Raw genomic sequence first — 17,469 nt, 5'->3', positions numbered from 1 at the left:
TAATTTGAAACATATTATTAGCAACACACTCGTCGTGCGCCTCTTTCTCTCTCAAGCATTCATCAATTTTTTTTTAAAAAAAATTCTTCCAATTTTTTGAAATCCATCAAGCAAGGTACTCAATTTCTTCTTTATTTCTGTTAAAGTCATGATTTTTAGATGTTTGAAAGTATCAATTTGATAGAACACCCGTTTTTGAAATTTTAGAAATTTTAGGGTTTTGATTTTGACTTAATTATGGTGTTTTGGATGAATGTTCTTGCACTAATATGACTTATACACATTCCTGGACAAACCCTTGGACTAATTTTGAGTTTTTATGGTTGAAATTTCACAAGACCCGCTGACTGACTCGTGCAGTTCATCAGACTCGCCGAGTCTGTTCATGGACTCGACGAGTCCAGTCGTGAAACCCAGATTTATTTTTTTTAATGTGTTTCTGTGTTTTCTAGATTGTTTGTTATTTGTTCTGCAGGAACCATGTTTTCATGGGGTCAGAGCTCACGAGGAAGCCAATAAGATTTTCCTTGGTTGAACTTTCCACGAATCGAGTCCCAATCCACGATGACTAGGTGGAAGAAGAAACTTGCAGATACTGGAAAAAGGAGATTTGTTTTCCCAATACGATTGACTGGGAATAGCTACAGAACGTCTGAACGAAGAGGAGTTGGCACCATACCTTGTTAAGGAATTTGGAATTTACTCATGATGGGGTGTCAATCACGTGCGATGGTTGGAGTCATTTGTTTCGTATCCGGGAGCCGATCTATCGAGAATTGTGCTTGGAATTTTTCTCCACAATACATTTTCGGGGTGGGGATGATTATTATAGCCCCGAGAACATCACTTTTTTCCTTGGGGGTGAGGTTCACCAATGTTCTATGGTTGAATTAGCTTGGAGGTTGGGAATTTATGACCAAAACTTGACTCCCATTGCTGTATTTGGTAATTTTTTGGAGCATTGCCATAAGGTATTCTCGGATGGTGTCACAAGCACGAGTTGGTGGAACACCATTGCCAACAAACTTTACATTCCCAAATCAACTCAAGAGGGAAGCATACGATCACCCACTCACCGCCTTATTTCCAACACTATCAACCAACAAAAGGATGATGATAAGGTTTCTAACCTTGATGTCTTTTATCTTTGGAGCATCATTACACCCAACACTTTTTGCAACATACCATGGTGCTTGGCTTCATACTTGGCTAAAAGGGCGGTCAAGGACCAAAAAACCTCAAAAATTAATGGGGGTATGTTCGTGATGCGTTTAGCCCACTCTTATGGGTTGATGACTCATGGTGCTTGGAATTTCATGACGATGATTCCGACCCCTCCTTTTAATCCTATTCTTTTTCGTAGGGCTAGAATTATTAAGGATTATGGAGGGGGACATTATGCTATTCCCAATGACGATCCTGTGATCGGGCTCGAGGCACCGGGACGGAGGGTTCGACCAAGACGGGAGCGGGAAGTGGAAGAGGAACCGCCGGTGATTCCAGTGGACAATGACAAAGTACCAATGGATTGGTACAATGTCGAGATGAGGCGGATTCAAGATCTAATGGTGAGGGGTATAAATTTTAGCAACGCATCCCACGTTCGACTTTTTGATCATTTTCATATTCCACACATTGATGGGGGTAACTTCCCCTACATTCCATCTTGGGACGAGGTCATTAACGCAAGGCGGAGTGGAGCTGGAGGAAGTGGAGCTATGCATGAAGGGGACGATGATGAGGAAGAGGAAGATAGATGACTAGTTTCTTTTTATTTGTGTTTTGTTGAACAATTTGTTTTTATTTTGTTTTATTTGTTAGGTGTGTTTTAAACTTTTAATTAGGATTCGAATTATGTGCTTGATGTTCTAATTCCTTTGGTTCCTTTCAGAATTTGAATTAGAGAATACTAGCATAAGGAGTCTAGAGAATGTGAGGAAAAATGGAAAGAGTCAAGAAAGGGCGACGTACTAAGTCTAGGTGTTGAGTCCGGTTCTAAAGTGGTTCATGAGTGAATGGTTACTAAAGCAATGGGAAGTTTTTGAAGTCCACCAAAAGCTGGATACAAATCAAAGTTCATTTTTTTTCACCCAGCAAGGACTCACCGAGTGCAGTTACCAGACTCGACGAGTCCCAGTATATTTTCACGATTTCATGCTTTTCGCACTATTACTCGACGAGTTATTTACTAGACTCGACGAGTCATTCTTTATTCGACCTAGAAGGCTGATGATTAGATGTTATTTGTTACACCACTTGGCTACCCTATCTTTACAATTTTTTCCTAAGGATTTTCCAGTATCTCTCCTGCACATTTGGAGCTACCACATGCGACATGACACCCGAGACATGGATGAGTTGTTTCTATGTCTAAAGTTGATTGAAGATGGAGCTTCAGAGACAATCATCCTCGCGACTGCTATCCCAGGGGAGTTTGTTCTAATTCCCTCTAAATTTCATTTTTTATGCGTAGTATGCAATGATGACATTGCATGAATTAAGTGTGGGGTAGGGGGTGGTTACATTAGTAAAGTTTTAGTTAAATTTTGAAAATTTTGCATGAAAATTGCTAAGATCTAATTTAGGAAATTTTGGTAAAAGCAATTAGGGATCATATTAGAATTATGTTGATGATTGCATGAAAACCCATATGTTTAGTTGAGCCTATATACGTTTTAGTGCATTTGTGGCTTCCTTATTCTAGTGAAATCATGGGACAAAAACACGACCTCGCTTAGTTTGAAGGATGCAATATGTTTAGCATCGTGTACCAAAAATGTATTCAGGAAAATTATTATCGTGATCCAATAAAGGTTGAAGTTAAGCGCCCCTGCTTAAGCATGTAGGGTTTTGAGGTTAAAAAAAAGTGAGTTACATGTTAAAAAAAAAGAGAGAGAGAATTACAAGAAAAAGTTTGAAGAATTTTTGGAGCATCAAAGTTAAAGTATGAAGTTCAAAGATAAAAAATAATGAAGAAATTCAAAAGTTGAAGATACCCAAAAATTAAAGATCAAATATCAAAGAAGTGAAGAATTCCAAAAGAGCTCCATAGTGGTATCATAAATTATAATTGTCTAGATTATGTAGCTTGGGTTGCTCAACCAAAAAAAACCTTGAGGTTAGGAGGTTTTCTGCGGATGGATTCGGAGGGATGCATAAAATGAGCATTGTTCGGAAAAAGTGGGCGAATGTTTATGAGGATTGTTAGTATTTAGAGTATGGGGGGTTCCATAGGAAAATTTTAGACACAAATGCATGCGTTGCAGTCTTGGCATAATGGCTGGGTTCAATTGAAGTTGTCCTATGTGATTCTAATGTGCTAAAATCCAGTTTTGCTTGGGGGCAAGCAAAAGTCAAGTGTGGGGTATTTTGATATGTGCATATGTAGCCCTTTAGTAATTCTTATCATTTATTAGCTATTTATTTGCATATTATGGACAAAAGATACTTAAAAGTGTGTGAATTTTGTTTTCAGTCCAAAAACAATGCTTGGGAGCAAAAAGAAGCAGGAGTACTCATTGGGAAGCTTTGGAATGATCAAAAGAAGAAAAGGCCAAAAAATAGAAGAGACTCGGCGAGTCGTGTCGTCGACTCGACGAGTTGATACGAAGATTCGAGAAAATAAGGACTCCTTAACTTACCGTGAATAGGAATTAAGGGATGGACTCGGCAAGTCAGGTCGAATCTATAAAAATGACTTTTCAGATTGACACAAAGAATTCTGGAGAACCCTTGGGGAGAAAAGCTGCGAATAAAAGTCATAGAAGACCTAGAGAACGAAGATCCAACCCTAAATCCGATTCCGAAGGAAATTAGAGGCAATTTCCATTACTTTCAATTCAATCTATTGTTTCCATCATGTATAGACATATATATTTCGTTTTTGTTCTTTCAATTGCCTCAATCATGAGCTTAAACCTTTTAACTTCTGTTTGGGGAGACAATATTGATACTATGGTTTGATTTTTGGTAGGATTAGTTTGATATTGGTGATTTTGTTAATCTAAGCTTGTTAAAGAACCTTATGTGTGAATGATAACTATTTTTCTATTAATAGGAATAAAATTAAGTTGCATGAACATCTCTTAATTGTGACCTCATATAATTTATGTGACCACTTTATTATATGACTAGGATTAGCGAATGTGAAACTAGAATTAATAGGAAAATAGGTAAATTCCCATGTGAGCTTGTGTGATGACCATCAACAAGAGGTTAACTAAAGGGCCAATTTAGTTGACCATTACAAGTCTTAATTAACCTGAATAAACAACCTAGGAAATTAAAGTAAATTAGACAACTGGTCATTGTTTGAGTTAGTTTGTTTTCTAAGGATTAGTGTAGCGAATGTGAACCTAATCACTTGAATCGGTAGCCAATAGAACAACTAATCCATTGCACTATTACCATAAAATCAACCATAAGATCAATTGAGTTGAACCTCAACAGAAGTTTCCTTTATTATTGAATTTAGTCGAATCTTTGCTTTCCTAGTTTCTAGTTAATTAGTTTAATTATTAGTTAGTAAGTTTCTAGTCTTGCAAAACTAGAGAAAACCATCTATTTTATTATTTGTTAGTTACTATTAGATAATTTTAGTAATTAGTTTAAATTGTCGTTCCCTGAGTTCGATACCTTGCTTACTAAAACTATACCATCAATAGATAGGTTCACTGCCTTTTGTGTGATTAATTTACATTTTATAAGTAGGATTAAAACTAGTTGGTCTTACACACATCACTCAGCTTCTTCATCTGAAAGCTATGAACAAACAAACCCTTCTGAAAGTTATGAACGAAGATCAAAAACCAAAAACCGAAGATCTGAAGCGAATTCTTTCATGTATTCATTTGTTTGAACAAAGATTTGAAACAATTAGTAGGGTTTTTTCAAAAGGGTAAATTACACGATTGGTAGAGGTGGCAAAAATTGACACAACACGAAACCCGACACGAAATAAACGGGTTTAGGTAAGATATTTCAACCCGTTTAAATAAATGGGTTGACACGACACGACACGAAAATTAAATGGGTAATGTTAGGGTTGAGAATTTCAACTCGAATATGACTCAAAAATGATCTGTTTATTTATATTCAAGTTTTTTGAATTATTTAAATAAACTAGAATGATACAAAACCAAAAGCATAAGTAAAAGAAAACTTTAGAATTGAATTGTTTTGTAATGTTGAAATGATTTAACTATCTAGATCAAGATTTCATTTCAATTTTTCCATTCTCTCCCAAACTATCCAGTCTCTTTCACCACTCTCACATCCTCATGACCTTGTCATTCGCCTCCCCAACTCTCACTCTTTTAATTTTGTCATCTAAACTTGCTATGACTTCATCTATTCTGCCTCAAAACAATTAGTTTTTCATTTCCGCCTACCAAACTCCTACTCTTTCAACATGCTCAATCTTTTAATCTCACATGACACGATATATTTTAAGGTATAGCCCTAACCCGAAACTCGACACGAAAATAAACGGGTTGATACGACACGCCATGTTAATTAAATGGATCAGGTTAGGGTCAAACACTTTCAACCCGTTTACTGTTTCGACACGACACGAACCCGGCACGACACGATTGCCACCTCTAATGAATGATCCCTATGGTTTGGGGTAATTTGCATACTTGGTTCCTAAATATTATTTTGTCTCCTCTAGATTTAAAAAAACTATTATACCCTTAATTATTTTTTTAAGTTTATTTTGTTGTTTAAATTTAAAGGGAATTAAAAAAAAAAAATACCCAACTACTGTCCCTATCTTGTCCTCTTTCCCTCCCACGTTCTTGAAAGAAAGCAAGTAACCAAAAATATACACTAATGCCGCCGCCTGCTGCCAGATCCCGTCACTGAAGTTTGTGGTCATGTCGCCTCAACAGCATCGCAGAAGAGAAGAAAGAGAGATGGCTAGGATTTGGTGGAACCTGATGCACATACGTGGTCAATGGGTCCTCCTATTCGCACGAAACAAATCGTGTAATTGTTTTGGTATTTGTGCCTGAAGTTTGAAAACTGACAATTTGTCACATCCGCTTTATATATGAAATGTTATTATATAATTTCTCATTAATCCTTTTATTAATAGACAGTGTTCATATTTCATCCTATACTTTTTGGACTTTTAAAAATTCCCTATACTAATCTATTCTATTAGAAATATGCTCATATGTGTATGATAATGTTTAAAAATATATATACATAATTTTTTTAACCTATAGTATTAGTCTAATTCATTTGTAAACTCAATCAACATTTAAAAATTAGTTTTTAAAAACTCAATTAGTATTTAAAATTAATTGATGTTTTAAAAAATCAGCATTTAGAGTTGGTGTTTAAAAACTCAAGTAGTGTTTAAAATTAACATTTACAAACTCAATTAACGTATTAGAACTCAATTGGCGTTTAAAAACTCAATTAGTGTTAATTAGAAAATAACATTTTCATAAGTTTAAAATTATACAAATATTGAAGCATCATAAACCGTTATTAAATTAGTGTTTTTTTTTAACATGAGAAATCCATCGGCATTTCGTTTTTTTAATATGTATATAAATAAAAAAGAAAGCTATAAATAAAAGGGGAAAATACAAATCTAGCAATTTTTGTTAATTACTTATCAAAAAATAGCAAAAGAAAATAATACTTAGCCAAAAATAGCCCTTAAAAATGTTGTCAACTTTTGGTTGACTACGGTCAACATTGTTGACTATTATTTTATGCCTTAAAGTAGTGTTTCGTGCTAATAGGCTACTGTTTCACGGGCTCGTTTATTTTTTCATGGCCCATTAGCCCAAAGTAGTGTTTCGGTTAAGCTATGGTATCCCAAACCGTAGGTTTTTTCACAAAACAGTAGAGGAAACCCCAAAAACAGTAGATTTAAAAAAAAAACGTATTTTCCCCCCAAAACCGTAACCTACGGTTTGGGATACCGAGCTTAACCGAGAGGAAACCGTAGGTTTCCCTAAACCTACGGTTTTGTATGTTACAAATAAAAAAAACAATTTTTTTATACAAAACACGAAACAGTAGACGATTTTAGAAACCTATAGTTTCGTGGGCTATATTCGGACATACTAATTTTTGGCTAAAAATCGATAATCACTTCCTTAATTTGGCTAGATTAGTAATTACCCCTAAATAAAAATATATTTTGTTGAAATTTTGGATAAATTTGACTACATTAAATATAATCAATCATTTTCTTGCAAAATACATTTAGAAATCGCCAATAAGAGCTTCATTGTTAATTGCATACAAAAAAATATGCGTAGAAAAAAATCATTTCCCCTGTAATATTATATAAATGATATTTAAATAATGGAGGTGTGGAATATATTTTAAACAAGTAAAAGGTGAATTTTGAAATACATAGTTAAATAGAAGGGTGACAAATGAAAATTCCTATTATGTAAACAGTTTGTTTAAATTTAAAATAAAATTTGACTGAATAAACATAATCAATCAAATGGTAATTCTAACCGCACGACTTGAATTCCAAATACACGAATTTTAACCGCACGACTTGAATTCCAAATGCACGAATTTTTGATTGACTCGATATACATCACTGAAAGTTTTGACACTTTTTAATATATTAAACTAAATAAACGTTTACTTTTCAATTTTCATTAAATGTCTTTATATTTATAGTTGATTTTCATATCATACCTTATACTTTTTGAAACTTTAGCTTTTATATTAATATATATATATATATATATATATATATATATATATATATATATATATATATATATATATATATAGGTAAGAGTTATATGGAAAATGAATACAAGAAAGATAGTAGAGAGATTTGATTGTATTTTATTAAAACTATATTGTTTTTAATGGATCTATACCTAATATTAGGTACATAACAGCCACATATTCCTTAAGCCTTATATATATAATTTTAAACTATTAAATACTTATTGTGTCCATTTGATTTTCATCTGCTTCATTTGTGTCCATTGGATGAATATCCGTTTCGAATGGGAATGTGTCGTTGAAACAATAGTTACTTTCATTGAAACAATAGCCATTTAATATGATCTATATTTATAACAAATATCGTATGTTTGCTTTTAACGAAAGTCACTTTCAAAATGACATTGTTAATTGCTTTCAGTCTAACATATAAGAAATATCAATGGTCTATATATTGAAAGAAATTGAAACCAAGTTTTTATTTTTATCCATTCTATTTTTGTTAATGTTTCATATAACTTATAATTTTATCTATAAATATAAATGTTTTCTGCTATATATATATATATATATATATATATATAAGGCTTGACATTTGACGTAAGGATGGTTAAATAGATGTTACTAGAAACAAGTTAAAATTTTTCAAATAAATCGATCGTTAAAATTATAAATTTAAAATGATAAAATATATCGTAGTAAAAAATAAACTTAAAATGGATTTAAATTCCTAATGATAAACGTTAACATTTTAATATATATATATATATATATATATATATATATATATATATATATATATATATATATATATATAATAAAAGTAGAAGCCTAATATATAAAACTTTACAAAAGAGAAGGGGAAAATTATAAATTTGATGTATATTAGAGGACCCTAATTGAAAGTTTGACAAAAAGAATTAAAAAGAGTGATTAATTTACATAGACACGGAATTCAATGCCAATACACCAATAATTCGTGTATATAATTCGTGTATATAGGAGGACCTAGATTTTTGTTCGTGTATATAGAATTACCCGTGGTCAATACCTCGTCTTCTTCCTCCGAGCCTACCCATTCTTTTTTCTCTGTCAAATTCATGAGTGAGATAGAGATTGATCGAGAGAAACAGAGAAATCACTACATGTGTAATTAGATCGCTATCTTCATCTGCATCTCCATCTTCAATCTCTAATTCCTTCATTTCTTTATCAGAAAATGGTATGATTTGATTTTGACCAATAGTAAGTTCACCAAGGTTTCAATGTTCTTTAATTTTGACCATCGTGACTTTGATTTTGGGGATATTTTGATAGATAATAAATAATAAAATCAAAACTTTGTTGGTGATCAGACAATGGTGAAAAAGTCACAGTGAAAAACTTGAACAACTTATTCCATTGTTTTTGTTGCTGTTTAGAATCGGAATACAAAACTTAATCCATCCTTTTGCTGAAACTTGATTCAAGATTGGAGATGAGAGTGAGCGTTTTAAGATGGGTTTAGAGTGTTGGTGTTCTTCTTCTTCCAGTAAGATTCACCTTCTCCGACGACTTCTTGGGTTTAATGGTGTGCTGGTAAAAAGGATATGCTGATATGTGGGCCATATTCTTTTCATAAATACATAAATTTATGTACATAAATAATAAATACATATAATTAATAAATAAATAATGTTAAACGAAAATAATAAAGATATATTAGTCTTTTTAGCTATATCAAGGATCAAACCCGAAACAAATCCAACTTATAACTAAGTTAAAAATTAAAGTTAGGATCAAAGACACAGGTTACTCCTAACCTACAATTGGTGTAATTTACTCTTTTCCAAAAAATAAATGAAAATAGAAAATAAATAAATAAGGGTTTTTGGGAGGGCCAAAACCACCTACCTGATCAAAAAACTACCGATGATTTAAAAAAAAAATGGTTTGAACTAACACTTAAATATATATATATATATATATATATATATATATATATATATATATATATATATATATATATATATATATATATCTTTACTATCTTATAAAAGAAATCTAACTATTTCTAAAAATAGATTGATTATAATAATAATATTTTTTTAAGACGTCCAAATGATGAAGCTGATAGTACAAGTAATCATTAATAAAATAATATTAAATTTTAACCATATTTTGAATTCAAATATTTATCATCAAATCTCCTTATATTTCTCAACAATTTGATATGGTTTCCTCAAATCTCGGATTCATTCAAATTTTGAACCCTTTTAGATATCCTTAAATTTAGCATGTTGATTCAAATATCCCTCCAATCGCATATACCTCTTTGCTCCCTCCTCTACTATAAAGTCCACCGTCCAAGAACAAAAAATGACTTCATTTCCCAAATAACACCATAGTTTGATTATTTTGTCTTCGACGTGTACTTTCTTTTGTAACATAACATTTTTGTAGAGGAAACATATCACTAAAAGAATTTACACGCCCCGCCGCTTTGCGCGGGTGCACTGCTAGTATATATATATATATATCTTTACTATCTTATAAAAGAAATCTCACTATTTCTAAAAATAGATTGAATATAATAATATTATTTTTCTAAGACGTTCAAATCATTAAGCTAATAGTACAAGTAGTCATCAATAAAATAATATTAAATTTTAACCTGTGTTTTGAATCCTTATAATTCTCAACAAATTCTATCTTCTTCCCTGAATTTCGGATAATTCAAAATTTGAAACCATCAGAAAATACATATTAATTCAAATATCCCTCCTGCAGATGACTCTTTCTTAACAGGTTTTTATTTTAATCGTTTTTTGTAATTGATTTCATCATTTTTAACTTTTTGTATTTTTATTTTATAAATATATTGGGTGAAGGCTTTATTATATCAGGTTTGTTCCTAAAAATGTTTTTACTATGTTTCTTTAATGTGTTGGTTTTGCAGGTTTAAAGAACTCAACCAAGAGGGTCAGTTAGAGCATTGTATTATCATTAGTTTGTATATTTTGGCATCTTATTTTTACAATAAAGAACGGTTAAATACAAGATTTGACATAATTAAGGTAGTTTGTATATTTTTCATCTTATTTAGTCTAAAAATGAAACCTTTTTCATCATTGGTCCTTATAATATCAAGTTTCATCACATTGACTTCCTGATTACGGTGATTATTGTCCTTATTATAAGGTTCTATATAGATTTTGTTCAATATTTTAAGGTTTCGAGAACCTAAATCAATATGAATCATTGAATTACATACCATCGTTGAAAATGTTTTAATTTGTGACCAAACTTGGTTTAAAATCACAATGAACAAGTTGACACCTGAGTATTTTGGCCTTCTCAAATGCCTATTTATCGACTTTTGAATCACAATACCTGATATTCTAAAGATTTATTTTTATAAACTATTATTTATATATTTTAGCATTTTACTTAGTAGGACATTAAATTAATAAAGGAATTAAAGAAAACGAAAAAAAAAGAGGGCGATAAACAGTACAAGTGGTTTGGGTATGTATAAATGGAAGTAATAACCATTTAGGGTGTGTTTGGCAAAAAAGCTTATTGCTTATTAGTTTATTAGCTTATAAATTAATAAGTAAGTGTAGGGTAACTTATGAAAAAATGACGTATTAGAGGTTCCCCACCAGAATAAGTTATTTTAATCCAAACACTTTTTTAACTTATAGTGATGTGGAACCTAATAAGTTGTTGAAAAAAAGATTAGTCAAACACCCCCTTAATATGGTATGGTAATGCTCTTGAAAAATATATGTCATTTAATATTTATTTCTTGAAGTGAACACAAAATGGTTTTAACTCTAAAGAGATCAAATTATTCGCCGTCCGCCGCTTTGCGCGAGTACACGGCTAGTATATATATATATATATATATATATATATATATATATATATATATATATATATATATATATATATATATATATATATATATATATATATATATAATATTAATTATTTTTGTATTTTTGTCTAAACTAAAATTTAAACTTCTTCAAAAAAAGAATTTTGTTATGTTGCATGGTTGGAAAACACATACAAAAACGTAAACATAGCATCCACAAATAACATAAAAACTCATGTTAACATCAAATGTTTAACAAAACCCAACTGCTTACGTGAACTGTCTATATGTGTAATCACTAATGAGCATCAATCTAAAGAACAATGAACTTGTCACCAAAATCATAACAAAAAAAAAAGCAAAACCCATAAACAAAACAAACCAGGTAAAGGTGCATTATTCATCCAACTTCAAAAATATGGTAACAGGATCCGATTAAGAACACCATTATTAACGTGTACCTTCACATAAGCAGAAAAAAAATATCATAATTAAAAAACCGATGCAAAAAATATAAACACACTATATAGTTAAGAATCATTAATAAATCAAAATATATAAACCAAAGTGTACCTTGAATGTGCTTAACGTCTACTAATCTTCCCATTTGACCTTTTCCCAGAGAACAAATGTTTAGGCTTCAATGTCGGAATGACTCTATCGCCCTCACCCTTTTTAGCCGCCTTATTCCTCTTGTGAACCGAACTCTTTCCCATTTTAAACGCCTTCACCTTTTGAGCTGAATCCTTATACCCTTCTCCTGGAACCAATTCATGCACAGGTGGCCTTGACATTGATCTTGACTTTGACTTTGACCTCATCTTCATCTTCTTATTTGACCCTTCATCATCATCCACATCCATTCCTTCACCATGATCAGATGATCTCTCCCTCTTTCTACCCCTCGACTCACTTCTCACCCTTTTCATTGCTTTTGATGGATCAAGCCCTAATGATGACAGCTGTCTCCCCATTCTTTCTGATGTAAATCTTTTGTCTTTATCGAATTTTCTTGGAACAATTGGTCTGCTTTCAGCTGTGCTTTTCTTGATTCTATGTTCACGGATTAATATACTTTTCTTTTTCCTGATTTCATTCAGCTCTTTCTGTTGTTCTGAAGTCAAATCCTCACCTTCCATTTCTTCATCTTCTCCATCTCCTTGTTCTTGAAGAAGCTCTTCTTCTTTTTCCAATTCCTCAAGCCTCTGTAAAATATCCTGATCGATAAAATCATACACGTTATGCCCATCGAGTATTTCAGGCATGTTATCTTCCTTCCATTCATCATCAGCTAAAAGATAATGTTTCTTCAAACTTGCAGAGTAAACACCCGCTCCACCATTTTCATTCTCATTCTCCCTTTCGAGCTTCCTCTTCACCTTTTCAGCTTCCATGGCTTTAGCTTCAAAAACACCTTCAGATATGCAAACCGGTCTTTCCTCAAGTGGTTTTGGCATTGCAACATGGAACCGATTCAGATATTCTTTCATCTTCTTTGACTTCGATTTGACTTCAACTCTCTGATCCAATAACCTCTCACAAGCTGCATTTTTTACTGCGATTACACCTTCTTCAGTCAAAGTACTCATGGTCAACAACACTTGTTGACCATCTACAACCAAAGTCTTCATTGCTTCTCACTTCATCTCTTCGACTAACTTCTTATCATCTTCCGAAATCCCTTCCAAAGATTGCAAATCCGTTTTATTACAGACGATTATCAAAGGCTTATTCATGAAAAGCGACTTAATCGAATGAAAAAGAGCAGCTTGTTGCGCAATAGTGTATCCACAAGAACCAGAGATATCAAGAAAGAACAAAACAGCAGCTCTGAGATGTGCTAAAGCGGTTATACTAACCATTTCTATCAAATTTCTATCCTCAAAAGGTCTATCTAGAATCCCTGGTGTATCAATCACTTGATACCTTAAATACTTATAATCAGTATGTCCAACAAACAGAGACTTTGTAGTGAAAGCATAAGGTTGTACATCGACATCTGCTCTTGTAATCTTGTTGATGAAATAACTCTTTCCAACATTCGGATACCCACAAATCAAAATGGTTCTAGTGTTTGGGTCAATAGAAGGAAGCCTAGCCATGTGTTGTCTGATCTGTTCTAGATAAGCCAAACTTGGCCCAATTCTTTTTGTCACTGTGCACATTCTACCAAGAGCTGCAACTTTCAAGGCTTTGCATCTGTAAAGCGAGTCGCCATATTTCAATAACTTGACATAATCTTTGGCTATTTTCCCAATGAGGTTTCTTGCTGTGTTGATTTGACCAAGGGCGAGTTTGTAATGATCTTTGTTGTAAAGGACATGAAGAAGGTCGCCATAGAAAGGATGAATGTCATCGAGTCTTGGGAACTCGTCTACAATGGTGGAGAGCTTTTCGTGAAAATTCGTTTGTGTGAACTTCACTTTTCTCATGTAAAATTGCCTAATGTGATTGATTGCATAGCCTTTGTGAACAACTGTTGGGGTTTGTCTTTGGGTTCTACTGAGGACTACGTCTACAAAATCTTTCTCTGTGGGTACCCTTGTGATTTTCTTCAAATTATACTGCACCATGTCTGAATATTTATGCCAAAACTGCATCAAAACAAGTCATTATATCAGAAATCTCATAATACCATTCAAATACAAAGGTGGTGAAGTCTTGTTGCTAACTTGATAACAAAATTTTTGAAGTAAAATTAGATTACTCTGTTCTTCAGATACATTTTTCAAGATAAATGATTGGAAAAATCATCACAAAGTTTAGAATGTTTTATTGACAGATACAAGGATAATCATCACAAAGTTAAGATTGATGTTGATTAAGAAGCGTAACTAGTTGTAGTAATGGGGATAATTAAGAAGCAATGTGAAGTTCTGACGCAAAGTGAATTTCTGTTCTTCAAACAAAAGGTTGTCTTTTTATTGCTAATGTGAACAAATTAGAATGCATGAACAAATATGCAGATTAAACGACATAAATCATTCGAACGAACAGACATTGCAACAAATCAAAATAAATAATTCAAGCGAAGCCTACAATTTTACATGATACATTACCAGAAACAGAGTATAGAACGGGAAGAAGAAGAACACAAAACCCTGGAATCGGTATGATTTTAGGGTACAGCCGATGAATTGAATTGTGGTTGTAGAATTGTTTTTTGGAATTTATTAACGATATAGAATATGCGAAAGATTTGGAAATCAGGGTTTCCAGAATTAATATTTCGAATAAAATTGAAATATATTTTCCTTTAGTATAAATTTGTTTGGTGTTTGTAAATTGACAAAATATTTAGAGTTTACTTATGTTAAATAACTAGGTTAAAACCCGTGTAATACACAGGGTTGATTACTTAAATTAACAATAATAAATGATAAATGACTTAGTATAAAAAATAAATAACAAAATTCAAATACATGTAAATCTATAAAAACTAAGAAATAATATTCACATTGTTTTATCTTCCATAACATTTTAGTGACAAACCTAATTATAGAACATTAAATTTCGGATGACTTGTTTGAAAGTACATTGCCAAATGATAGATTCCTAATTATAGCATTGTACTTTGAAAGTACATTGCTATAATTTGGATAACCAAAAGTAAAAGATAACAATTACAACAATGTATTTTCAAAGTACAATGCTATAACTTTTGTAATTAGTCACTATATTAACGGAAAATCACTAAAATAAACAAATATTGAAACCTCTCTTTGAGTTTTTATGTTATTATGTGCAAAAATTATGTAAAAAGCTTCAACATTTTGTCAATTTCTACCCCAGTTTTTGTGATCAAAATAGTGTGCTCAAATTGAGTTGCATGACCGCCATCCTTTGTTAATTTAGTCTAGTTATCTTCCCATTTAACAAAATCTGTTGTTCCAAGTGTAAGAATTGGTTATGCACAAAATCTGTAGTCTAGTAATCATCAATTTTAATGATAGGAGTTGGGAGGAAAAAAAAAGAATGGAAAATAGCTAAATGATTAATATCTTAAAACTCTAAATACATTAAACCGGATTTTTTTGGCTTAACCCAATAAGTCAAAAAGAAACAACCACTTGAAATCTCTGGTAACAATTTTGAGATTAAATATATGTATGTGATCGGGAACAGGAAGAGATGATGATACCTTTAGACACCTTAAAGGTGTTCTTCATTTAATTGGTGTTGAATCTAAAAAACACATTAACAATTCATAAATAATGTTTTAAAAGATTGATGACATTGCACTTGATCTAAATGGATGTAATCACATAATAAAAATCATCAACCTTATTTATACAAAAAAAGTGACAGTTTTGCCCTTCGATGAAAATGATTAAAACGATAATCTCTAAGGAATAAATACGTATTGTTAGCTTTTTTTCCCATGCTTTAATTGATTAAGGATTATACACCCTGAAAACCCAATTACCTTCATCACCAAAATAATTGATGCTGGAACCCAAGAAATCGGTTGAATAATTTCTAAATCTGATACGCTCACATCTCAATCATTGCCTTCATTTAGACCTTTCTAATGAATATATAAATTTACATAGCTTCTAAATCAGTAAAAAAAACGAAAATAAAAATCATGATTCATAATAAAAATCAAAATGGAGTCGAAGATCCAGATTCATACCTCATATATGCCCAAAGTTAAAATTAATACCTTCAACTTGAAAAAAAAATTGTGTTATTAGCAATATCAATGCAGTGATTTCAATAACTTGAAAAAAAATTGTGTTATTAGAACCTGTTCTTTGCTGTCAACTTGAAAAAAATTTGTATTATTAGCAATATCAATGCATTGATTTCAATTACAAAAAACAATTAAGAAAAAAAAAGCAGTAAGGTCGAGGCCAATTGAGTAGGCTAAGCAACAACAACTAACGAAAAAATTTCTTTTTTTTGGACAACTCGTACTTGATGGCTTATTGGTGCAATGCGAAAAGCGGTTTTAAAAAAAATGGAAATGCAATGATAAAAACGGTTAATTTTTAAAGAAATTTAAGATTGCAATGCTAAAACTGGTAAGTTTTTAAAAGGAAAATGAAACTGTTACCGGTTAGTTTTTCAAGAAAATACAAAGTGCAATGCTAAAATTGGTTAGGTTTTGAAAAAAAAATGAAAGTGCAATGCATATATTGGTTAGTTTTCGAAAAAAAATGCTTTTATGGACATTCAAAATTGTCAATAGTTGCAACAATAAAAATATAATATGTATAAATTACCAAGATTCAGATTGATTTTGATGTTAGATAACTTCTCTTCTTTGTAGGCTCCACTTCATTGTCACATTGAACTCCTGAATTCCACTACCATCCTTTACATAAATATATAAATCATTAAATTCAAATTGATTTTGGTGATTTTATAGCATTTGAACATAACTGTAACTTACTTTGATGTCACATTGAACTCCTGAATTCCACTACCATCCTCTACACAAATGACGATTGTTGTGACCTACAAATCGCAATTGTTGTGACCCAGACGAAAACCCACATGCAAAATACTATCTTCCTTCACTCTATATATCGGTTATTATATTCCAGTCAATGAAAACACAAAATCGATTGCAATCCTTTCTCCCTCTTTCCTGTGGTCGCACAAGCCAAACAAATCAAAAGACATGTGATCAGAAGGTGGGATTCATAGAGGAAAAACAAATTAATACCAACAAACGGTGGAACCGGCAGGTAATACTAATTTTAGAGAGATTAAGAAGTGTTTCAACATACCTGCTATCTTTTCTCTCACCCGTCTTGCTATCAACAATTGTTAACTTTTTCGTGTGAGGCTTGCAAAAATAGCTTTACAATCCAATTCAGCTTACTTCTGTAAACGAAAACATTAACAAAGATTTATCTGAAGGCAAATTACACAACAAA

At 31.9% G+C, this 17,469-nt stretch overlaps 1 pseudogene across 1 annotated transcript; it reads right to left on the bottom strand.

Moving 5' to 3' along the window:
- Positions 1 to 11,859: 11,859 nt before the first annotated feature.
- LOC145013232 (nucleolar GTP-binding protein 1 pseudogene) lies at positions 11,860 to 14,164 on the bottom strand (annotated as a pseudogene). Its single transcript, XR_013664881.1, has 2 exons — positions 12,155 to 14,164; positions 11,860 to 12,042 (listed from the first exon to the last, which is right to left on the bottom strand). The product of XR_013664881.1 is annotated as a nucleolar GTP-binding protein 1 pseudogene (transcript).
- Positions 14,165 to 17,469: the final 3,305 nt, after the last annotated feature.

The sequence above is a fragment of the Lactuca saligna genome, chromosome 8 (genome assembly GCF_052625555.1).
Source record: "Lactuca saligna cultivar CGN05327 chromosome 8, ASM5262555v1, whole genome shotgun sequence".
NCBI classification, from domain to species: domain Eukaryota; kingdom Viridiplantae; phylum Streptophyta; class Magnoliopsida; order Asterales; family Asteraceae; genus Lactuca; species Lactuca saligna.
The sequence above is the reverse complement of the archived record's forward strand: the minus strand, read 5'-3'. Positions and strand labels throughout refer to the sequence as shown.